The 26,471-nt window shown below is 46.2% G+C and overlaps 1 protein-coding gene across 2 annotated transcripts in view; it reads right to left on the bottom strand.

Annotated features, from left to right (window-relative positions):
* The window catches only part of ELMO2 (engulfment and cell motility 2), a 123,052-nt gene that overhangs the window by 69,400 nt on the left and 27,181 nt on the right, over positions 1-26,471 (bottom strand). The window lies entirely within an intron of this gene.

Genomic DNA, 26,471 nt, shown 5'->3' with positions numbered 1-26,471 from the left:
TGGACTTTCCCACCAAAATTCATTTGGCCTTTATCTACCATCTTGTTTCTATGTTTCTAAATTGGTGACCAACGTACTCTTCTGTGTCATTCACTTCAAGCCCCAACCAATTAGGTTTGAGAATCCTCTATATTACTCCTGGTGGAATTCTGCGCAAAAAAAAATCAAAATTCTGTGCACAAAATGAGCAAATTCTGAAAAATTCTGTAAGTTTGTTTGGCAAAATTTAAACAATATTTTTGCTCATTATTATCCATATTCCATTTAAAATAAAATGTTTATCTTCTACCTTTGTTGTCTGGATGCTTTATTTTTTCATCATGTTGGTTTCAGTTTATTTTTTCTGCTTTCCTGTTGTCTGCTAATTCTCTTTCAAGTGGCTGCTATCTACTCTCCCCTATTACCTCACTACACTTGTCTCAGACATATTGATCATTCCTTTTTAGCTCTTTTCTGCCTCTTTCGTACCCTTCTCCTCTTTTTCAATTTTCAGCTACCTATCAAATTTCCATCTTCTCTCCCATTCCCCATTTCATTCCTTCCTCAGCCCTCCATTCCCTTTCATCTTCAATGTACCTCTATTACCATATTTCTACCCTTTGTTATATCTATCCTCTCATCCGTTTCCTTGCCACCCTCTCCTCACTCTCAGGGTTCTACCATTCTCAGTGTCTTCCTTCCTCCACCTTTATGGCCCAGCATCTGTTCTCTCTTCCTTCCCACCCCATCTTTGTAGCCTAACATCTCCCTATATCTTTCCTTTTGCACTCTCCCCCATGGTCCAGCCTTTCTCCCACTCTCTTTCCTCACTCCCATTTCCAGGCATCTCTCCATCACTCCGTTCTGCTCCTGGATCCAACATCTCCCTCCTTCTCCCCCTCCTGTGTATCTCTCCTTGCCTCTCATCCATCCCCATGTCCAACACCTCTCTTTCTTCCTTCCTTATGCCGTATCAAATCTCTCTATCCCCCTCCATGCACCATCTCTCCCTTCCTCCCCTCCATTATGTGCAATTTCATCCTCTCCCTTCACCATGCATGTCTCCCTGTCCTCTCCCTGTGCCAGCACCTTTTCTTCCTCTCACCCCTTCCCTCCCACTGTGCCATCAACTTTCCTTCCTCTTGCCCTCCCCTCCCCCTGTGCCAGCAACTTTCCTTCCTTTGCATCTCCTTGTGATCTTGTGCAAGTCACTTAACCCGCCATTATCTCATGTACAAAAACTTAGGAGTCCTTTTACTAAATTGTGAGATAAATTGGTCTTGGTGCACCCTTACATGGGTTTCTCATGTGCACTAAGGCCATTTATACCTAGCAGTAAACTGGCCAAGTTTCCTGTTTTGCATTAGGAATTTACTACAGAATGCTTGAGCATGCCCCACAGAAAGCCATTTTAAGCTATTGGCTCCTTTCACTAAGGTGCGCTAGCGTTTTTAGCGCGCGCTAACCGAAAAATACTAACGCAAGCTCTATGGAGGCATTAGCGTTTAGCGCGTGCGGTATTGTAGCGTGCGCTATAACCGCTAGCGCATCTTAGTAAAAGGAGCCCTATGTAAGCATGCGCTAATAACATAACATAAAAATTTATATTTAAACACGGCAAAACCTCACAGTTCGATGTGGTTAACACAGTGAAATAGAAAATCAAATTTACCAAAACGTATCAAACAGGTAAGCTTTTAACAATTTTCTAAAATTCTGACAGGAAGTTGAATTTACTCTCAAATTGCTGAAATTCTTGTCCCAAATGCCTGCCTGAAACGTTAATAATATATGAAAATATCTTTATTTAAACAGCCTTTTACAGAGGGGAAGGCAAATAAGAGTAAGGTTACATAATGATCATCTAGATCAGGGGTGTCCAACCTTTTGGCTTCCCTGGGCTGCACTGGCCGAAAAAAATGTTTCTGGGGTGGCACAAATGCGCAAACGCTGCAGCAAGACAGAGGAGGGAGCCGGCAAGACGGTAAACACCCGGGGGCAGCAGAAGAAAACACTGCATCGCCCTCGACCGGGGCCGCACAAAATACTTCCCGGGGCCGCAGGTTGGACAATCCTGATCTAGATTCTGCAAACATAAAATAATCCACAGGATAACTTGGTATAAGGCCTTGTGTTGCCTGGTAACCTATACTTTCAAATTTAAGGGCTCGTTTTACGAAGGTATGCTAGGGTTTTTAGTGCACGCACCGGATTAGCGCGTGCTAGCTGAAAAACTACCGCCTGCTCAAGAAGAGGCGATAGGGAGGGTGGCATTTTAGCGCGCCCTATTCCGCATATTAAGATCCTAACGCACCTTCGTAAAAGGAGCCCTAAATATCACTCTTGCCTCCACTGGGAACCGATAGTATGGCATCACATGGTCTGTCTTTTTTAAGATGAAAATGAATCGAACAGCCGTGTTTTGAAGGAAACGCATTCTACTAAGATTCTTTTGATAACCAGCTAAATAAATTATATTACAACTAGTATTTTAGCCCGTTACATTAACGGGTGCTAGAATATATGTCTGTCTGTCTTTATTTCCATCTCTCTCTCTCTCTGTCCTGCTGTCTTTCTTTCTGTCTGTCTCTCTCCCTGGCCCCCTTTGTCTGTCTGTCTTTCTGTGTCTCTCCCTGTCCCTGTGTTTTTCTTCTTTTCTTTCTGTCTCCCTTCCTCCCACTGGTGGTAGAATATATGTCTGTCTTTCTTTCTGTTTCTCTCCCTACCCCTGTCTTTTTCTTTCTGTCTCTCTTCCTCCCACTGTCTTTCTTTCTGTCTCTCTCCCTCCCTGGCCCCCTTTGTATGTCTGTCTTTCTGTCTCTCTCCCTGCCCCTGTCCCTGTGTCTTTCTTCCTCTCTCCTTCTCTACTTCCCTGTCCAGCAGCCGCAGCATTCCCTCTCCCTCCTTTTACGGCGAGAGGAGCCTGCACGGACCTAACAGCCCGAGCCCCCAGTAGTGTAACTTCCTGGCGGCTCCTCTCACGATCGCCGCCTCCTCCGACGCAGGAGCGGCTCGTGAGAGGAGCCGCTGCAGCGTCTTTGAAGTTAAAAAAGAAACTTTGGCCCGGCTCCATGCTCGGCCGCTGCGGCCTGCAGTCACCGACCGCCACCGCGGCCTACAGCTGCCGCGGCCTGCAGCAGCCGACAACCGCTGCGGCCGACATCTGCCTTGAAGAGAGAAAGAGAGAGAGATTCGCGCGCACTCCTACTTATGGTGCCCTACAGCGCACGGAAAACAGAACATGCGGTGGGAGTGCGTATGCACGGCTTAGGCTATTATTATATTAGATAGTCTAACGTGCTCTGTATGCAATTTCCACAGCATGAAGAAGCTTTTTCTGACTAATGTGTCAATCTGATTAGCCAGTTTACTGCAGTTTAATAAAAGGACACCTTTGATCCGTGGACAACCTTTTTTCATGTAAAGGGCCACAGTGTGAATATGAGAAGGTTCTTGAGGGCCACCAAAAGATTTCAAACTTACACATCAAAATTGTTTTGACAGTGGGGAAGATGGAGCTCTCCACTCATCATTGAAAAAATACGCAAATACGGCAAATAGCTCCTCATGGACTTCATCTAAATTGATCTACCGTACTTCCATTGTTCTCTCCTAGGACTCATTCTCATTATGGAGAAACGGCTCTTCATACTCTCGTTTTCAACGAGCCTAGGCTTCCTTCTTACAGAGAATTCAGCCACATAGAGTATCTCCTCAACTTTTCACCTCCTTTGATCAAACGGAAAAAACCTGTACGATGGATGGCCTTTTATCCACACAGGCTGCAAAACTAGACCACCAACTCTCTAATCTACTAATCGCGACCCCCAGACTACAAAACTTTCAGAAAAGAAATAAAAAACCTTGCTTTTCAAGAAATCCATGAAGACTAACACCGAATGAAACATTTCAATCCTCTGAAACAACCCGCTCTACTCTGTAACATCTCTGGACATGTCCAGAAATCCTCTTCTGTAATCCGCCTTGAACCGCAAGGTAATGGCGGAATAAAAATCACTAATGTAATGTAATGTAATACTACGAATTTTGTAAACCGCCTGGACCCGCTTGTTCAGACCAGGTATTAAACATTAAACGTTAATACTAACTCAGATGATTCGTTCTAGAACCCGGGGTCTATACCTGTCGGGTGCCGGGTGCTGCAGCGCCATCTCCTCCGTGGGTCATCTGAAGAAGAACCCTACAGTGCTGCTTTGGGGGAGGTAGATGCCAGCCGCCGGAGAACCTCGCAGTGCCACTTCGGGGGGGGGGGGGGGAATGCCAGCCGCCGGCCAGCCCTCCACGTCAGATGCCCCTTGCATGCTGGAGAGCCCCCACCCAAGTGCCACCCCACCCGCACGCTGCGCACGACGCCGATGATTGACGCTGTGCGCGTCACACACAATGTGCAGGGGGGGACAGCACCTGGCCGTGCAGGCCCAGACAGAGGTCCTGCAACCCGCGGAAGGCACCCGATGTAGAAGGCTGGCCGGAAGACGGAAGAGGAATCCCCTGTAAGTGCTCGTTGATCGGGGCAGTGCTCAGTTTGCGAGTCAAAAGCTTGCTGAGTGTTTTGCTCGTCTTGCAAAACACTCGCAAACCGGGTTACTCGCAAACCGAGGTACCACTGTATTTTAAAATCTCACTTTATTCTGGATTTCCAACAGTAGCAAATTCCACAAATGAGAAACACGCTTGCGAGATCGTTTGCAGTTGCTATATCAAGTGAGGCTAGGGTTGTCAGATTTTCCAATCGGAAAATCCGGACTCCTAGGCCCACCCCCAGGGCCCGCCCTGTAACACCCTAATCCCATCCCCAGTCCCCCCCCCCCCAACTGCCTGCCATCCGGACCCCTGGACATGTCCTCAAAAGGACATGTCTGAGTAACCCTAAGTGAGGCGAGATTGAAATTAACGCATTCACAAGATTTGAGGAGCATTTTAGGCAAATGTTTGGGGAATGGAGGAATTCAGGAGCCACATGTGGCTGTGCGTTGGAGACCACTGATTTAGGGCAATATTTACAAAGTTGCGATAGTAATTCTCCCGTGGCAAATGCACCGAAGTCCGTAGTAATTGAATGGGTTTCTGTGCATTTGCCATGGGGGAAATTGCTACAGTGGCTTTAAAAAGGAGCCCTAGATTTTTAACGCTCTAGGGGCAGAAAAATAACTCCAATATAAGAACATAAGAATAGCCCTACTGGGTCAGACCAATGGTCCATCAAGCCCAGTAGCCCGTTCTCACGGTGGTCAATCCAAGTCCCTAGTACCTGGCCAAAACCCAAAGAGTAGCAACATCCAGGGCAAACAGTGGCTCCCCCTGTCTTTCTCAATAAAAGAGCTATGGACTTTTTCTCCAGGAACTTGTCCAAACGTTTCTTAAAACCAGCTACGTTATCCTCTCTTTCCATAACCTCTGGCAACGTGTTCCAGAGCTTAACTATTCTCCGAGTGAAAAAAAATTTCCACCTATTGGTTTTAAAAGTATTTCCCTGTAACTTCATCAAGTGTCCCCTAGTCTTTGTAATTTTAGACGGAGTGAAAAAATCGATCCACTTGTACCCGTTCTACTCCACTCAGGATTTTGTAGACTTCAATCGTATCTCCCCTCATCCGTCTCTTTTCCAAGCTGAAGAGCCCTAACCGTTTTACTCTTTCCTCATATCAGAGGAGTTGCATCCCTGCTTCCAGAGGACGTTATAGGGCAGGGAACAGTATCGGGGTTTAAGAAAGGATTGGACAATTTCCTGCTGGAAAAGGGGATAGAAGGGTATAGATAGAGGTTTACTACACAGGTCCTGGACCTGTTGGGCCGCCGCGTGAGCGGACTGCTGGGCGCGATGGATCTCAGGTCTGACCCAGCAGAGGCATTGCTTATGTTCTTATGTTATCATCTTGGTCGCTCTTCTTTGAACCTTTTCTAGCGCCACTATATCTTTCTTGACATAAGGAGACCAGAATTGAATGCAATACTCCAGATGAGGTCGCACCATGGAGCGATACAGGGGCATTATATAACATTCCTAGTCTCGTTAACCATCCCTTTTTTAATAATTCCCAGCGTCCTGTTTGCTTTCTTGGCTGCCGCCGCACATTGGGCGAAAGGTTTCGTCGTACTGTGTTTCAGGTTTGTAGGTGGTATAAAAGAAAAGAAATATGGTCAGAAAGCATTTTCCAGAGAGCAAGAACAGCTTTTGGGAGGAGGAAGGGCAGGAAAGGGCTTTGACTGGCTGACCTCAAAGGTGAAAGAATCCGAGTGACATCTGTTTCTGCCCCTGGCATGCAGGAGGCATCTGAAAGCGAGAGGGGGAGGGAATTATGTGCTGGATTATCTGCGCTGGCTCGTACTGCATTCTGCCAGCGAAAGGGAAGTGTTTCCTGGGTCAGACAGCTTAGCAATCAACCACCCCCAAAGAGAAGATCGTTTCCAAAAGGAACATTTTATAAAAGGTTGGCAAAAAATTAAAAAAAAAAAAAATTGTGGGAGGAAGAAAGCATGTGTACATTTTTTTTCCAGACTAACAACTTAATGCGACCATAGGGAGAGTCTTAAACAGATGCCCACGCGCTCTCTCCGTAGGTGGTTTGCAAAGTACGAGGCATCAGCCTTATGATGATTCAGGCGGTTGCCATAGTCCTCTGTAGCACACTCTTCAAACTCATACTTTCGGCTCCTTTTACGAAGCCGCGGTAACGGTTTAACACGTAATAGCACGCGCTAAACCGCCAGACGCGCTTGCCGCTACCGCCTCCTCTTGAGCAGGCGGTAGTTTTCGGCTAGCGCGGGAGTTAGCGCGTGATTAAAAGTCGCGTGCGCTAACGCGGCTTCACAAAAGGAGCCCTTTGTCATTACAAACAAATAGAAAGATATAGTTTAACAAATACTTCCGATACTGAACCACGGATTGGGACTCAAAATAGAGGTCTGCACAGGAACGGGGACCGCGGGGATCCCGCGGGAATCCCCCCCCTAACCCACGGGACCCCCACGGGGACCCCCCTCTAGCCCACGGGACTTCCACGGGGATGGAAGACTTTGGAAGCAGGGTTTGTCCATATAATATAATGGACGTGTCAGCCTTAGTAAAAGAGGGGGTTTATAAGTTAATTACCTGAACAGAAAACAAAAAAAGGGTTCCGCCAAAGAGATTCCACAAGGAAAACAGCAGCGCAAACACATAAGAAACTGTGGAATTAATGATCCTGTCAGAAGTAATTGTTGCTTTTTATGGGGATGGGCAGGGATGGAGGTAATTCCTTGCGGGGATGGGTGGGGACGGAGAGAATCCTGACGGGGACGGGTGGGGTCGGAGAGGATCCTGACGGGGACGGGTGGGGACGGAGAGGATCCTGGCGGGAACAGGTGGGGATGGGTGAGATTTCTGTCCCCGCGCAACTCTCTAACTCAAAAAGGCTCTCGTTTAGAAGCCCTTATTAGGAAAACATCACTGCAGCTGTTGAGCCTGAAGAACTATATGTAGACCCTAACTTGGAACATGAAGATGTTACTGGACAGACTTTACAGTAGCTATCATGCAAACAACGGGTTGGTTGGATAGGCTGGAGTAGGGTTGCCAGATTTCCTCTTTGAAAAACAGAGGATGCCTGGCCCTGCCCCGTTCCACCCCCCAGCCCCGCCCAGTCCAGCCTCTGGCTCCACCCACATTCCTCCCCCAGCCCCCATATGAACCTCCCCAAGCTCGAAGGCCACATTGAGGTCATCACGGTGACAGCCGCACATGCGCAAAGGCTTCCAGACGTGGCCTCCGAGCTCAGGACTTCCAAAACCCAGACAAACTGCCGGGTTTTGGAAGTCTCTCCGGGTTCTCGGACAGTCCTCTAAAAAGAGGACTTATCCGGGTTTTCCTGGACGTCTGGTAAGCCTAGGCTGGAGTGAGCTTAGGTGGCAACTTCAGCGGTGGAGCCTAGAACAGTGCCTGGTGGACTTTAATCTGTGGCCCAGAAATATCAAAGAAGCGCCAAGTTAATTTAATCATGTATTTCTCACGAGAATAACTAATGGACAGACTGGATGGACCATTCAGGTCTTTTATCTGCCGTTATTTACCATGTTACATGGGGCCCTCAGAAAATCTGGTAGGTATAGCCAATACAGTGGTTATAACCAAAGGACTTAACACTACAATTAATTGGCAAACATTCTTCTAAGGTGGTTCAATAAAGAATTTTTTTCTAATCTTTTTCCATGTTGACCAGATAAGTGCCTGCCTTCCATTGAAGAATAATAACAATTTGCGTACGCACTATCATTAAGAACTTTTCCAACAATCTTGGCATCAATCTATGAATCTCACTAAAATCCTGGAAATTAGGCTATCCTACAAGTCTGTAAGTACTATCGTATAGAAACGAACCGGAAATCTCAAGCGCTCACAATCAAAAGCCTGAAAGTATTGTCAAGGCTGGTGACTTATTTGGTGAGCTATCATCGGCCCAGTTATGTTCTCTATACTTTTAAATGTAAATATAAATTTATTATTTTAAATATTTTTTCAATTATTTTAAATATTTTTTCATTTTAATTTCCTTTCTTTAAAACGACTGATAAAGTAGTCTAGTGTTCTAAATGTCTGTTACCCTCTCATATGTTATTTAGGGTTACTTAGCTTTCATTTTCTTTAGCTGAAAATGTTCTATTTCAGTTTTTCTCCTCAATACTTTATTTCAATGTCTTCTCGACGGAAGATCTCCGTTTCGCTCTTATTAATTGAACAAGAGCTTCATCAGGGCAAACGCCAAAAATAGCACTACAAATAAAGCATAAACATTTTAATTTAGAAGGAACTAGTATACTCAATCAAACTTAAAAGCACTAACTGCTTATACTGAAGGGGACTCCACAGCAACACAAAAGGGCGAACTTCTGAACCTAGAGAATAATACATCTAAACATACCCAACCCTGCTATTTTAAGAAGTCCTAAGCCATTGAGAATATTAATTTATGTTTTTTAATTTTTAAAGGTATTATTAACCACACAACTATAAACCTGAAACACATACAAATCAGAACACTCATGCAAACCCCACGGAAGAGAAGCCTATCCCCCCGGCGTACCTGATAACACCACCGATGCCGCGACGGTAAACAGGCTGGAGATAAAACAGGGACTGCTCTACACAGTGACTCGATCGTTTTCAAGAGTCAATAGTCACTACAACGCAAACCTACGAGGTTTTAAATTGAAGGAGAGCGTCTGATGTCACTTCCGGAAAGTGACCTAACTAATCGGCAAACAAATGCCGACCCAGCCAAACATGCGTACACTCATACATATTGATAAGCAAACCCAAAGCGCCAAAGAGCAGCTGTAAACACAGCTTAGTACAAAGGAACTAATAAATGAATACAGGTTTCCAAAGATAACCCAAGACAAGAAAAGTAATAACTAGCTCAAAAAAAGACCTGCCAATTAATAGCCACATTCAAACCCTGAGGTTGAAGGCTATGTAGGCGATCAATCCACCTCTGCTCAGTTTGTAAAAGCTTTTTCCCTCTATCCCCTCCCCTTTACAGACACCTCAACTCTGTCAATTACCATACATTTTAATTGATCAAAAGTATGCTTGTGTTGAATACAATGGGCTATAAGCGGAGCTTCCTTCCTCTGTAGATTTAAACAAGACTTGTGCTCAGCCATACGAATATTAAATTGCCTAATGGTTTTACCTACATAGATCTTTTGGCATGGACACTTATAACCTAATGATAGCCTAATTTCCAGGATTTTAGTGAGATTCACAAATATTTGAAAGTGGTATCAATCTATGAATGACATCATTACACTAGTCTCCCTTCGTAAGTAATCTGGCTTCAGAACTAACTTCAGTACTGAGTCATTATTAGGCTCCCTTACAGACACAGCAAGACAACACCTCAGCACAGGAAAAAAAATGTTGCTAATACAGCTGGACCTGACGGCAGCTTTCAACCTAGTTGACCATAACATACTTCTCCAAATTTTGGACACAATAGGCATCTCAGACAAAGTATACTCATGGTTTGAAGGCTTCTTAAAATCCAGATCATACAAAGTAAAATCAGACAAGGAAAAATCCAAACCGTGGTCCAACCCCTGCGGAGACCCACAAGGATCTCCTCTATCCCCTACACTCTTCAACCTATATACAGCCTCTCTCTGCGTGTACCTAAACAAACAAGGTCTAACCACTTACAGCTACGCTGATGACATCACCATCCTCATACCCTTTGACCAACCAAAGCTAGCAATGACAGACACACTACACCGAACACTAGCTACAGTTACGACGTGGATGGAAAATCACAAACTGAAACTCAACCCAGACAAAACTAAATTCATCCTCCTAGAAAATAACAAAGTCCCTAGCACTACCAACTTAGTAATCAACTCTATCAACTACCCTCTACAAACCTCCCTAAAACTACTAGGAATGACTATTGACAGGAGCTGCACCATGCAACCACAAATAAACAAAACGATACAGAAATCTTTCGCAGTCATGAGGAACCTAAGACAAGTCCGAAAATTCTTCGAAAGACCACAATTTCTGCTTCTAGTACAATCACTAATCCTCAGTATACTCGACTACTGCAACATCCTCTATCTCCTCTGATTAAACAACTACAAACAATCCAAAATACAGCTTTGAGACTCGTATATTAAGAACATAAGAACATAAGCAGTGCCTCCGCCGGGTCAGACCATAGGTCCATCCTACCCGGCAGTCCGCTCCCGCGGCGGCCCAAACAGGTCACGACCTGTCTGAATCACCAGAAGGGGCTCCCTTGCCACCTTGGTTTCTCATTGAAGTCCTATCTTCCCATCGAAGTCCTAACCCTCCGGTCTTGCACATGCACAACCTGGTTGGGTTTCTATACTTATTACCTGGTTAGCTTTCTATACTTGTGTTACATCCCAGCTCCTCCCTCAGTATCCCACGATCCCTTTATCCATCAGGAATCCGTCCAATCCCTGTTTGAATCCCTGTACCGTACTCTGCCTGATCACTTCCTCCGGTAGCGCATTCCAAGTGTCCACGACCCTTTGGGTGAAGAAAAACTTCCTTGCATTTGTTTTGAACCTATCTCCCTTCAGTTTCTCCGAATGCCCCCTCGTACTTGTTGTCCCCTTCAGTCTGAAGAATCTGTCCCTATCCACCCTCTCTATGCCCCTCATGATCTTGAAGGTCTCTATCATATCTCCCCTGAGCCTCCTTTTTTCCAGAGAGAAGAGCCCCAGCCTATCCAACCTCTCGGCGTATGGGCAGTGTTCCAGCCCTCTTACCAGTTTCGTTGCTCTCCTTTGGACTCTCTCGAGTACCGCCATGTCCTTCTTGAGGTGCGGCGACCAATACTGAACGCAGTATTCCAGATGTGGACGCACCATCGCTCGATACAATGGCATGATGACTTCCCGCGTCCTGGTCGTTATGCCCCTCTTTATGATGCCCAGCATCCTGTTGGCTTTTTTCAAGGCTGCTGCGCACTGTGGCTTCAGTGATGCATCCACCAGCACACCCAAGTCTCTCTCAAGTCTGCTGTCTCCCAACAATGCCCCCCCCCCCCAATTTGTAGTTGAACAACGGGTTCTTTTTCCCTATATGCATGACCTTGCATTTTTCCACGTTAAAGCGCATTTGCCATTTGTTTGCCCAGTCTTCCAGCTTGTCACTGAAGAAATATGATCACATCACTGAAGCATACATCGACTCACACTGGCTTCCAATCCAAGAAAGAATACAATTTAAATTTTACTGTACACTATTTAAAACTATTAACAGGAACAGCCCAACCTACTTAAACAACCGCTTTATCCAAACTACCTCTACTAGGCATAGAAAAACACCCCCCCCTTTCACTCACCCCACAATCAAGGAAGTAAAACAGAAAAAACTTTACGACGGCCTACTAGCCACTCAAGAAGCAAGACTAGATAACCAAATTTCCACCCTATTGACATCAACCCCTGACTACAAGAGGTTCAGAAAGGATGTAAAAACTATACTCTTCAAGAAATCCCTGAGTAAAGCCTAATACCACAAACACCTCTCCTACCCCTGATCCTACCTTTCCCTCTCTCAGAAACGATCTCCGATCTAACTTTGTAACCCTTCCCTCCACAACTCTTATTGTAATCCGCTTTGAACCGAAAGGTAATGGCGGAATAGAAATCTGTAATGTAATGTAAAGCACGCAACCATGGAAATGATGTAGAATAGTTTAAAGAGCTCAGAAGTTCCAGCCGGCAAACTGCTGTCGAATTAGGCATTTCGCTTTAACTAATGACGTTCATACTGTGCTCTTCAAGTTAGTAATAGAAGTTACAGAACAAGTAAATAGAATTTCTTCTCGTTGGAAACCAGGTTGCAGTTATATTCTGACATTGCTACGATTAGTGGATAGTCTTGTTTAGAAGGGGGACGGGATATGCATTAGTTTAGAATGAAACGCGCAAAAAATATTTCAAATGATATCCAGGGACTTTCAGCAAATGTGTGGTTTCTTTTTGTTGTAGTTTTGACAGAAAAAATAGGGTATTCCTGACGAAGCTCTATGAAGGGTGAAACGGGGACGCTCCGTTGAGCACCTACCAAGCTGGGACGCCAAAATCCCAAGCTAAATATAAAATTACATTGAGTCAAGTTTACCTAAGTAAATTATTGAAAAAAACAAATACAGTAAAACCTTGGATTGCAAGCAATTTGGTTTGCAAGGGTTTTGCAAGACAAGCAAAACATTTTATTAAATTTTAACTTGATATACAAGTACAGTACTTCCCCGGTCATTCGCGGTCAGTGATTCGCGATCGCAGTCATTTGCGGTATTTTCCGACCCTGAATGACCGGGCTAGGAGAGAGCAGCCAGAGCGCCGGCGAGTGAAGGAAATCACTCGCGGTATGCTCCGACCGCCTCCTCCTGCACTAAAGTCGGGCCTCACCAATCGGGAGCTGCATGTGTGGGGCGGGTGGAACAGTTTTGAACTGGTTTTGCTCCTTCCTGATGAAAAGATGGGAGAAGGAGGCTGGGGGTTTGGAGCTGGAACTGAAAATAGGGGACATGTGAGGGAAGGAGGCTTTACTAGCACAAACGGGCCTAAACACTAGTTTTTGTTATAAAACTCTCAGCTGTGAAAAGCTGTTCTTTTCCCAGCACAGCCTCACTGGGGCTCAGTCCTCTGGAAATATTTTAACTCGGGTTTTCATTTTCTTACAGGCATGTATTTCTTCTTTTGTGGCCTGCTATTTCTGTCAGGGCGTTTGTTTCGCGCTTTCACATCACACTTCCTACTTCCCCTGCTAGTATGCAAGATAGTTGTACCGAGCACCTGAAAGGAAAAGCATGAAAGGGAGAATAGAAACTAGAAATGATACTGGCATGCCAACGACACATTTAGGGGGAGGAGGGGGGGGATCATCAACAGGTAGCAAGGCCCGGATTCGGAAAGCGGCGCCAAAAATCGGCAGGTGCCTGAAAAAACGGCGCCGGCTACGCGTTAATCTGATTACAGCACTGTTTTCAGAATCACAGCCTGCGTCCAAGGTAGGCCAGGGTTTTACAGGCGCCTAAATTTGACGTAGAATCACGCTTAGCAGCGCCGAACATCAACCCCGCCCATAACCACACCTCTTTTCACGTTCGGCGGCGCCAAGCATCTGCGTAGACGCAATTCCAGCAATGTGTTTTGTAGGCGCCCTATTTTTTTTTTCTTTTAATTGGTTTTTAATGGCATGGTCAATTACCGTGCCGTTAATAGCTAATTAAAACATATAACTTAGGCACCGGTAGAGTGCCTACCAGCACCTTCCTCTCGGTGCCGCTTTCAGAATCCGGACCCAAGCGGTTTAGCGCATGCTAATGATAGTGTGTAGTAAGCGCTAAGATGCCCATTATAATAATAATAATAATAACTTTATTCTTCTATACCGCCACAATCTTGCGACTTCTAGGCGGTTTACAATCAAGAGTGCTGGACATTCAGCGAAATACGATAAGTAGATATTCAGAGGAAATACAGAGATCAGAGACCTCAGGAGGCAATAGTATAGAAATACAATTTGCTGAGCGAAAATGTAATATGTACATTTTAGTCGGTGATGTCCGACAGGACCTGTTGGGGATAAATAGCAACGTAAAGTTACGATAAGATGAAGATAACAGATTATATTTATAACAGTGCTGTAAGTTCAGGTGGAATAGGGAGGGGGGAGGGAGAGGGAGAGCGGGTCAATTGTTTAGGTCTTTCTGGAACAGGTATGTTTTTAGGCGTTTCCTGAATTCCCCGTATGTCGTGGGCGAAAGCAGTTGGTCTAGGTCTTTGCCCCATCGGGCTGCTTGGTGAGAGAGAAGGTGTTCGTGGTGTTTGTTCATTTTGCAGCCTCTAACTGGAGGGGAAATGAGTTTTGGGGGTGTGTTTCTCTCGAGTTTGTTATTAGAAAATGCGAAAAGGTCCGTTATGTACTTGGGGGGTCAGGCCGTATAGTACTTTGAAGCAGAGGCAGGCAAATTTAAACCTTACTCGGGCTTCCGTTGGTAGCCAGTGCAGCTGGGCGTCACGTGGTCAAATTTCTTCAGCCCGAAGATAAGTCTGACCGCAGCATTTTGCATTATTTGGAGACGTCTCATATTCTTTTGTGAGATTGCTAGATAGGCGATGTTGCAGTAGTCAAGCTGACTCAGTATGAGGGATTGCACTAGGATTCTGAATTCTGAATATTCCTACGGGCGTCTTAGGACTCCTTTTACGAAGCCGCGTTAGCGGTTTAACAAGCGTAATAGCGCGCGAAAAACTGCCGGCCGCACTAGCCGCTACCACCTCCTCTTGAGCAGGCGGTGGTTTTTCGGCTAGCGCGGAGGTTAGCGCGTGATAAGAAGTCACGTGCGATAAAGCCGCTGACGCGGTTTCGTATAAGGACCCCTTAGTGTTTAGTGCACGTTAAATCGTTTAGAGTCTATTGATGAATTCCCCCCTTAATCTAAATAAATTGCATCTTCTTCCGTTCTGGTATGGATATCCCAACGTTACCATCAAAAATACCAAATTTCCAAACTGCAGCATTCCCGTAAAGACTGCATAGTTGCCTTTAGTTAAGGGGGAGGGGGAGGGGGACATATTGCCACTCAGTAAAACAATTCTGGTAATAGGATGACATGTCACAGACACGTGGTAGTGGCCAGACAGAGAAAAATAATAAAAACTTAATCAAGCACAGGACAAGTGCGGACAATCCTAATTTGTAAAGATATGAGGGTCAAGTCTGAGATTTGGGATAAGAACATAAGAAGTTGCCACCACTGGGTCAGACCAGAGGTCCATCGTGCCCAGCGGTCCGCTCCCGTGGCGGCCCATCAGGTCTATGACCTGTGATGTGGTTCCTGTCCATTTCTGTAACCTACCTCTTCTTTTTATCTGTAACCCTCAATCCCCTTATCTTTTAGGAACTTATCTAAACCTTCCTTGAAACCCTGCAATGTGCTCTGGGATGCTCTACGGTACTGCCTCAGAACCGGGCACGTCAGATGTTTGTTTCAATTCAAAATATTTGAGGCCACCACTGCAGAGGGTTTTCCCCCATTTGCCTCAATGGGGAAAATGTTACATGCGTCCCCTGATGAGAGGCTTTAACTTGGAGGACTCAAAGCTAATCAAGTTGAAATGCCCTAGGGCAGGGGTGTCCAATGTCGGTCCTCGAGGGCCGCAATCAAGTCGGGTTTTCAGGATTTCCTCAATGAATATGCATGAGATCTATTAGCATACAATGAAAGCAGTGCATGCAAATAGATCTCATGAATATTCATTGGGGAAATCTTGAAAACCCGACTGGACTGCGGCCCTCGAGGACCGACATTGGACACCCCTGCCCTAGGGGATTATGCCATTAGAATGCAGTGCTATTCTTATCTAGGGAAAACACCTTTATTTGTAAAGGTCATCTGAAACTAAATATGTCCAAGACTGAGCTGCTCCTCTTTCCTTCTAAACCCTCTGCTCCTCCTTTCTCCATCTCTGTAAATAATCCTGTCATTGTTCCAGTCTCCTCTGCTCGCAACCTTGGAGTGGTCTTCGATTCTGACCTCTCATTTTCTAGGTACATCCAACAAACTGCTAGGACCTGTCGCTTCTATCTCTTCAATATCGCCAAAATTCACCCCTTCCTCTCTGAGCACACCCGGACCCTTGTCTAAGCTCTCGTAACCTCACGCTTAGATTACTACAGTCTACTCCTAACTGGTATCCCTCTCCCCCTTGCAATCTGTGCAAAACTTTGCTGCGCGACTCATCTTCTACCAACCTCGCTACGCTCATGTCACCCCTCTCCTTAAGTCACTTCACTGGCTTCCTATCTGCCATCGCATACAGTTCAAGATCTTATTGCTGACCTACCAAGTGTGTTCATTCTGCTGCCCCTCAATATCTCTCCTCACTTCTCTCTCCTTATCCACCTCCCAGAGAACTCCGTTCCTCAGATAAGTCACTCTTAGCGTTACCCTTCTCCTCCACTGCCAATTCCAGACTTTCTTCCTTTCATCTAGCTGCCCCCTATGCCAGGAATAAATTACCCGAGTTTGTCTGTCAAGCCCCTTCCCTTGTTTAAAAGCAGACTGAAAACCCACCTTTTTGATATAGCCTTCAATCCATAAGCTTACTCCTCTGTCCTCCAACCCAGCCCACTGATTAATCGTCCCCCTTAACTGTATCCATGACATCCTGTTTGTCTGTTTAGATTGTAAGCTCTTTGGAGCAGGGACTGTTTTCTTACTCTTTGTGATTCAGTGCAGCCACTGGGGCCACAGCAAAGAAGCACCAGAACCAGACCAGGCCTCTTCTCGTCACCCCCCTACCTATCCCTGTACCAAATAGCACCAATCTCCACCACACTCTCTTTCAGGGGGGTTCAGGTCTCAAATCCTGTTGTTGCAAGGGGAATAAGTATATTAAATGGTTAAACAGCAAGGCTGGTAGCACTATAGAAATAATTAATAGTGGCAGTAGTAAAGGGGGGGGGGAAAAATGCTAATTGCACAACGGATCCAGGGTTGGTGCCGAGCCCACAGAATTTGCCTTCCTCCACTTTCTGAATCCTATCAGTTGGGTTGATTGAAAAGCACTAGAAGAGAATATTTTCTCAATTCCCCGATATAACCACACGCATTATGCATAAACCAAACCAAAATTATGCATGATAATTATATAGCAAGATGAATTTTAAGTTGCATGGAATATACCATTTTATCCTCTGTGTTTAAAGTGTTTTTCTGTGTCTCTAGGAGGTAGGAGGAAGGAGGGAAAATCATCCTTTTGAATACAGCATTTGGAGTAGATCCCCATATATTCCATTTTTGACAGCAGAAGAGATTCTTTTTTTTTTTTCTCTCTCCCAAAATGATCAAATACCCATTAGAGAATGACACGGTGACAAAATTCATCACCGTCCCTGTCCCCGTGGATAACCGCGGGAAATAATCCCATGTCATTTTCTAGTGTCTATTTCAACCTCAGTCCTTCTACATCAGCATTATTCAAAGCAAAGCTTGTGGGTCAGTGGTTGTGCCCAATTATACTCTGATTCTTCCCTCTCTCCTTAAAGAATGACATGAAGATGGTTTCCCGCGGATATCCGCGGGGACGGTGATGAATTTTGTCACCGTGTCATTCTCTAATACCCATGCCAGCCATGAGGAATACAAGGGAGATTGGCTATTTTTCATCTTAAGTTACAGTATGGAGGGAAGGAGGTCAGGCAGCAAGTACATTGTTTAAATTACAGTCAAGAGCGAGAGAGAGAGAGAGGCTGACCAAATTTTGACCTGCTATTGTAACGCCTAGGCTTGGCCGACCAAATCAGGTGACAAGTATTGAAAATTGGAACCAACCAGCTCTCTTCCCCCACCTAAAGCTACCTCTGGGCCACCCACATAAAATTTTTACAACTGACTACCTAAATTTTGCTGCCAAGTAAAACTTAGGAGGGTAACGTTTGCCACTCGGTCTGCCAAATTTTCAAAGGCTCTGAATTAGCCAGCTCGATCTCTTTAAAAAACTGACCACTTACTTAACTGCACGCTATAACAACTGCTTGCGTGCATAATTAAAATTCTTTCTTAAAATATATGTGGGTGTGGAGAGGTTTGACACAGCAACGTCAAATCTCATCTATGGCAGTGCAAGTGTAATGAAATAGTTTGAATGAACAGTGCAGTGGTCTATGCTTGCACAAGTGCCTATGAACTTTGCGACTTGTTGCCTCAGGATCAGCGTTCCTGGCTGTCACAGCGTTTCTCTTGAAACTGTGATTACACTTTCGAGATTGCATTAGGCAGCAGGAACCTCAGCGTGGGGTTTTTTTTTGCAAGTTAATTCAGTTTGGCGCCACCTACTGGAAAGCTTTTACACCCCTGAGGAAGGCCCTTGTGGCTGAAACACGGACCGTGTTAGGGTCCAGTATATGCTCTCTTACAAAGGACTTTACATGCCTGTGGCATTTTGTTTTATTTAAATGTATACTTGTGTGAATTTTTAACTGAGATTCTACATTATAAAGAAATGTGTTTGTCCCCACTGTGGTCTGATCAGTGTCCCTTCCCCACGCCTTTGTCTTGTCTCCGTAGCTTGCCCGTGGGTTACTTTTTTCCTTTGTATTGTTTTGATACATTGGTCAGGATCAGGGTTACCAGATGTCCAGATTTAAGAACATAAGAAGTTGCCTCCACTGGGTCAGACCAGAGGTCCATCGCGCCCAGCGGTCCGCTCCCGCGGCGGCCCATCAGATCTATGACCTGTGAAGTGTTTCCTGACCATTTCTATAACCTACCTCTACTTCTATCTGTACCCCTCAATCCCCTTATCCTTTAGGAATCTATCTAAACCTTCCTTGAACCCCTGTACTGTGCTCTGGCCTATCACAACCTCTGGAAGTGCGTTCCATGTGTCCACCACCCTCTGGGTAAAAAAGAACTTCCTAGCATTTGTTTTAAACTTGTCCCCTTTCAGTTTCTCTGAATGACCCCTAGTACCTGTGGTTCCCCACAGTCTGAAGAATCTGTCCCTGTCTACCTTCTCTATGCCCTTCAGGATTTTGAAGGTTTCTATCATGTCTCCTCTAAGTCTCTGCTTTTCCAGGGAGAACAGCCCCAGCATTTTCAACCTGTCAGTGTATGAAAAGTCGCTCTTCTCTGGACCCCCCCTCAAGTACTGCCATGTCCTTCTTGAGGTGCGGCGACCAGTACTGGACACAGTATTCCAGATGTGGGCGCACCATTGCACAATACAGCGGCATGATGACTTCCTTCGTCCTGGCTGTGATACCCTTTTTAATGATACCCAACATTCTGTTCACTTTCTTTGAGGCTGTCGCACACTGTGCCGATGCTTTCAATGTTGAGTCCACCAACACCCCCAGATCTCTTTCAAGGTTGCTCACCCCTAGCAATGATCCCCCCATTTTGTAGCTGAACATCGGGTTCTTTTTCCCTACATGCATGACCTTGCATTTCTCTATGTTAAAACTCATTTGCCACTTTTTTGCCCAGTTTTCCAGTCTCGTTAGGTCCCTTTGCAGGTCTTCACAGTCTTCCGTGTTTCTAACCCTGCTGCAGAGTTTGGTGTCATCAGCAAATTTAATAACCTCACATTTCGTCCCCGTCTCCAGGTCGTTGATAAATATATTGAACAGGAGCGGTCCCAGCACCGACCCCTGCGGAACTCCGCTCGTGACCCATTGCCATTCTGAGTAATAGCCCTTTACTCCAACCCTCTGTTTCCTGCCTGCCAGCCAGTGTTTGATCCATCGGTGGACATCCCCTTGCACCCCATGGCTCCACAGCTTCTTAAGTAGCCGTTCGTGAGGTACCTTGTCGAAGGCTTTTTGGAAGTCAAGGTAAATGATGTCTATGGATTCCCCCTTATCCATCTGGCTATTTATTCCTTCAAAGAAGTACAGTAAGTTCGTGAGGCATGACCTTCCCTTGCAGAAGCCATGCTGGCTCGTCTTCAGTTGTCCCTTGCTTTCTATGTGTTCGCAGATTGTGTCCTTGACCAGTGCTTCCATCATTTTTCCTGGGACCGAGGTCAAGCTCACCGGCCTGTAGTTTCCCGGGTCCCCCCTTGATCCCTTCTTAAAGATGGGCATGACATTTGCTATTTTCCAGTACTCTGGGATCTCCCCAGTTTTTATGGATAGGTTACATATTTGGCGAAGTGTTTCTGCTATTTCGTTTCTCAGCTCTTTTAGTACCCTTGGGTGGATGCCGTCCGGACCTGGTGATTTGTCGCTCTTCAGTCTGTCTATCTGTCGGCTGACATCCTCTTTGCTTACCTCTAGTTGGACCAGCTTTTCATCATGGACTCCGTTTATGATCTCCTCGGGTTCTGGGATATTGGATGTGTCTTCTCTCGTGAAGACTGACGAGAAGAACTTGTTTAACCTGTCAGCTATCTCTTTTTCCTCCTTTACCACTCCCTTCCTGTCTCCATCGTCCAACGGTCCCACTTCCTCCCTGGCTGGTTGTTTCCTCTTCACATACCTGAAGAATGGTTTGAAGTTTCTTGCTTCCCCTGCCAGTCTCTCCTCATATTCTCTTTTCGCTTTCCTGACCATTCGGTGACAGTCTTTTTGGTGCCTTTTGTGCTCCTTCTGGTTTTCTTTTGTTTGGTCCTTTTTCCATTTTCTGAAAGATGTTTTATTGTCACTTATCGCCTTTTTCACTGCATTTGTTATCCACGCCGGGTTTTTTGTGCGATTTTTTTTGCACCCTTTCCTAAACCTGGGCACATACAGGTTTTGTGCTTCGTGCACTGTGCCCTTGAGTAGGGCCCATGCTTCCTCTACGGTCTCCATTTTTCCTGCGCTGTTGCTGAGCTTCTTTCCCACCATTTTCCTCATTTCCTCGTAATTTCCTTTTCTGAAATTGAGTGCTGTCGTTCTGGTTCTTTTCACCTTTGATGTTCCTATTTTTAGCTTGTACTGGATCATGTTGTGATCGCTGTTTCCTAGTGGCGCTAGCACTACCACCTCCTTTGCGGGTCCTCCTAGCCCGGTGAGGACTAGGTCAAGAGTTGCATCTCCTCGTGTTGGTTCCGTGACTAGCTGTTCCATGAAACAGTCCCTCACCGCCTTCAGGAATTTTGTTTCTCTTGTGCAACTTGAGTGTCCAATGCTCCAGTCTATTCCAGGGTAGTTGAAATCCCCCATTACCACCACACTTCCGCCTTTGCATACCTGCCTCAATTCAGCCTCCAGGTCCTGGTCGTTTGCTTCCGGTTGCCCTGGTGGGTGATAGTACAGTCCCAATTTTATGTCTGCTCCATTTTCTCCTGTCAGCTTAACCCATAGTGATTCCAAGCCGTCCGCCCTTACTGTTGTTTCCATCCTGTTTGACTGAATGGTGTCCTTTATATATAGCGCTATTCCTCCACCTTTCTTGTGTGTCCTGTCCCTCCTATAGAGTTTGTACCCAGGTAGGACCACATCCCATTTGTTTTCTTCAGACCACCATGTTTTTGTGATTCCAATTATGTCTAGGTCCTCCTTACTGGCTAGCGGTTCATAGACAAAATCGCGCGAGACAACGGCGCACCGACAACTGAGCGCAAGGTTGACGGTGTGCCCAAGAAAAGCACTATTTTAAAGAGTTCCGACGGGGGGTGTTGGTGGGGAACCCCCCTATTTTACTTAACAGACATCGCGCTGGCGTTGGGGGGGTTTGGGGGGTTGTAACCCCCCTCATTATACTTGAAACCGAACTTTTTGCCTGTTTTTTAGGGAAAAAGTTCAGTTTTAAGTATAATGTGGGGGGTTACAACCCCCCAAACCCCCCACAACGCCAGCGCAATGTCTGTTAAGTAAAGTGGGGGGGGTTCCCCCCCACACACACACCCCCCGTCGGAGCCCTTTAAAATAGTGCTTTTCTTCGGCGCGCCATCAACCTTGCGCTCAGTTGTCTGCGCTCAGTTGTCGGCGTGCCGTTGTCTCGCGCGATTTAGTCCCGTCACCACCTCTAGCTCTCCCATTTTAGTTCTTAGGCTCCTAGCATTAGTGTTTTCCTCGTGGTTTGGTGCTCCTGCCGACCTCCTCATGGGCTGCCAGTCCCCGAACCTCGTTCCGCTCATCCTCCTCCTGTGGTGTGTCTGTTTCGTCCTCATTTTCCTCCTGTGGAGTGTCTATCTCGTCTTCAGTCTGCTTCCCCATTTTTGGATGTCCCTCTGGCTCCGGCTGTTGCCTCCTTTTTCCGCTCTTTAGCTTCATTAGTTCCTTGGGCCCCTGCATTGCGTCCTTGGGTCTTTTTAGAGGACAGTCCAGGCATCCAGACATCTTTCTAACCTGTAAGGAGTTTGTCTGGGTTTTTGGCTCGGGGCTGTGTCTGGATATGATGCAATGATATCACACGCATGCGTGCATGCTAACGACATTTTTGAGTCGCATCCGCGCGCGCTCAGAGGTCCTTCCAAACACAGGCTTGCGCTTAAGAGGTTTGTGTGGGGCGGGGCTAGGGGGCGGGACAACGTGTCCAGGTTTTTACTTTGTGAAATCTAATAACTCAGAATGGGAGAGCAATTTTCAAATTAATTTGGAAGCATTTCTGAAAAATGCCTTCTTGGTCACAGCATAATAAATTGAAAGTAAATTCCCCCAAAAAACTGCAATAATGCTTTTCTCTTCAAGGACTCCACCTACAAAATCTTTAAACTTTAATATGAAAGATATTCCTTTAACATTTTCTACAACAACTAAAATCTTAGGTGTCAGGATCGATATTTCTTTTTTTTTTTTTTAATATTATTTTTATTGAATAGGCAATAAGAGGAACAGGCATGACACAATAAGCATGAATGCATACAAAGATAATAATACAAAAGTGATAGTGATTTCTTCCTCTTTTTAAATTTTTTTTTTTTTCCTTCGTCAAATTCGATCTATTCGTTCATTTCTTCAATTACATTCTCTTCATATATTTAAGAACATAAGAATAACCTTACTGGGTCAGACCAATGGTCCATCAAGCCTGTTCTCATGGTGGCCAATCCAGGTCCCTAGTACTTGGCCAAAACCCAAAGAGTAGCAACATTCTAGAACCAAAAAGTATCAAAGATTCCATGCAGAATCTCAAAGTATAGCAAGATTCCGGAACCCCCAAATAGTAGCAACATTCCATGCTACCGATCCAGGGCAAGCAGTGGCTTCCCCCATGCTTAATAACAGACTATGGACTTTTCATCCAGGAAATTGTCCAAACCTTTCTTAAAACCAGCTACTTTAACCACTCTCACCACATCCTCTGGCAATACGTTCCACAGCAAAATGCTGGCCTACATTTCAAATAGACGCGGCCGCTGAACTGATGGTGGCAAGGGACTCTCCCTGCTGCAGCATCCCCTGAAAAGTTGGCTGGCAGCAGGGATGCACAGTCCCTCCTGCTGGAACCTCCCTGAAGTCTCTCCCGAATGTCCACAGCAGGAGGAGTGCCCAATCCCTCCTGCCACAATCGCCCAAAGATCACCAGCAGAAGGGATGCCCAATCCCCCCTGCCAGAAACCCCCCTCCTCCGAAGATCAACATCAGGAGGGATGCTCAGTCCCTTCTGCCAGAAACACCCCCCATCCCTGGAAGATCATCAGCAGGAGGGATGCCCAATCCCCCCTGCCAGAAACCCCCCTCCTCCGAAGATCAACATCAGGAGGGATGCTCAGTCCCTTCTGCCAGAAACACCCCCCATCCCTGGAAGATCATCAGCAGGAGGGATGCCCAATCCCCCCTGCCAGAAACCCCCCTCCTCCGAAGATCAACATCAGGAGGGATGCTCAGTCCCTTCTGCCAGAAACACCCCCCATCCCTGGAAGATCATCAGCAGGAGGGATGCCCAATCCCCCCTGCCAGAAACCCCCCTCCTCCGAAGATCAACATCAGGAGGGATGCCCAGTCCCTTCTGCCAGAAACACCCCCCATCCCTGGAAGATCATCAGCAGGAGGGATGCCCAATCCCCCCTGCCAGAAACCCCCCTCCTCCGAAGATCAACATCAGGAGGGATGCTCTGTCCCTTCTGCCAGAAACACCCCCCATCCCTGGAAGATCATCAGCAGGAGGGATGCCCAATCCCCCCTGCCAGAAACCCCCCTCCTCCGAAGATCAACATCAGGAGGGATGCCCAGTCCCTTCTGCCAGAAACACCCCCCATCCCTGGAAGATCATCAGCAGGAGGGATGCCAATTTCCTCCTGCCGGAACCCTCTGAAAATTTGCCTCCACCCCGACAGCCCCAAGCCCATCTGGATCTCCCCCCTCCCATACCTTTTTCTTATAGGTCAGCTGGAAGGATGCTTACTCCATCCGGCCAGGAGGCTTCGCTCCACAAAATGGCGGGCCTTCCCCTTCCTGGTGCATTCCCCCCATTGCCCCCAGGTACATTAGACAGATTGTGAGCCCACGGGAAAAATGCTAGAGTACCTGAATAAATTAATGTAAAACCATTCCGAGATCCCCCGGGGGAACAGTATAGAAAACTGAATACATAAACAAATAGAAGTCTTTGGTGCCGACAAGCCGTATTCAACTCTGCAGCTGGTCACGGAAGATTAACTATCTCAAGTGCTAGGCTGCTATTTCACCCTGGAATATTCAGCTTGTAAGATCTGAACCAAGAGAAACTAGAGTAGAGGAGAGACTGAGTGGAAAAATTCATCTTCCGAATTTAAGTCAACACAATTAACTGTAAAGTCTGCATCAAGGGCCGGAATCTCTAAATGGCACCTACTATAGCAGAGGGTGTCAGGTCAAAAGCGCGCCCAGACAATTGAGCGCAGCGCGGAGGCACACGCCGCTCTAAATTACTGTTTTTAGAGCTCCGACGGGGTGGGCGTGGGGGGGGGGAACCCCCCCACTTTACTTAATAGACATCGTGCCGCGTTGTGGGGGCGTCGTGGGGGGGTGTGGGGGATTGTAACCCCCCACATTTTACCGAAAACTTAACTTTTTCCCTGTGTTTAGGGAAAAAGTTCAGTTTACAGTAAAATGTGGAGGGTTACAACCCCCCAAACCCCCCCATAACGCCGGCGCGATGTCTATTAAGTAAACTGGGGGGGGTTCCCCAACAAAACCCCCCGTCGGAGCCCCTAAAAACTGTAATTTGGTGAGGCGCGCGCCTCCGCTCTGCGCTCAATTGTCGGCGCGCGCTTTTGTCTTTCGCGACGTTGTCTATGAACCATAGCAGAGCAGTTGTCTATCAAATCTCATGGTACCTAAGCAGACATAGAGGCCATTCCATTAGGTCAGTTTTTCATAAGAACATAAGACTAGCCTTAATGGGTCCGACCAATGGTCCATCTAGCCCAATAGAACGTCTTCACGAAGGCCAATCCAAGTCACAAGTACTGTACCTGGCAAAAACCCAAATAGCATCATTTAATTACCATTTCTTTTTTTTGGTGACGGGACTAAATCGCGCGAGACAACGGCGCGCCGGCAACTGAGCCCAGACAACTGAGCGCAAGGTTGACGGCGCGCTGAAGAAAAGCACTATTTTAAAGGGCTCCGACGGGAGGTGTGGGGGGAACCCCCCCCCACTTTACTTAGCAGACATTGCGCTGGCATTGTGGGGGGGTTGTAACCCCCCACATTATACTTAAAACTGAACTTTTTCCCTAAAAAACAGGCAAAAAGTTCGGTTTCAAGTATAATGAGGGGGGGTTACAACCCCCCCAAACCCCCCACAACACCAGCGCGATGTCTGTTAAGTAAAATAGGGGGGTTCCCCACCAACACCCCCCGTCGGAACCCTTTAAAATAGTGCTTTTCTTCGGCGCGCCGTCAACCTTGCGCTCAGTTGTCTGCGCTCAGTTGTCGGCGCGCCATTGTCTCACGCGATTTTGTCTATGAACCCTTTTTTTTTTAAAATTCTTTATTGATTTTCCAAACATATCACATATATTAAGCAAAATAAGCACATTTAACTTACAAATATACATAACCAACCATTTTCTCCCACCCACCCACCCACCCAATGATTATTTAATAAAACACAGAAGCATAGATTCCCCCAGTAACCTTACCCTATAAAGAGAATTTCAACGACCGTTGAAAAAACACACGTCTTCTTCGCTCCGCGGAAACGAAGAAACTGGGGACCACGCACTCCTCCGTCGGGCGGGAAGGCACTCGCGCACGCGCGGTGCGGCCAACTAGAACTTTCTAGTTAAAAAGGTCCGTACCGAGGGCTCCGTCGGTGACGTCACCCATGCGTAAAGAATATGCTGCCTGCTTGTCCTGGGATAAGCATAGATTCCCCCGGTAACCTTACCCTATTCAAATTAGTCATATCCATCCCAAGTATAAATATTCAAAGATCAACTTATGACAGAAATAACCCCCCACTCTTCCCTGGATGTGTACGAAAATAAACAAAAACTGATTCAATCAAATACCTACTATAGTGAGGTAATATAAGATGTCAACGGGCCCCAAACCAATTTAAAAATATTGCCATGCCCCAAACTATCAG

Source organism: Geotrypetes seraphini, chromosome 11 (assembly GCF_902459505.1).
Source record: "Geotrypetes seraphini chromosome 11, aGeoSer1.1, whole genome shotgun sequence".
Classification (NCBI taxonomy): Eukaryota; Metazoa; Chordata; class Amphibia; order Gymnophiona; family Dermophiidae; genus Geotrypetes; species Geotrypetes seraphini.
This window is presented reverse-complemented; position numbering and strand designations above follow the sequence as displayed.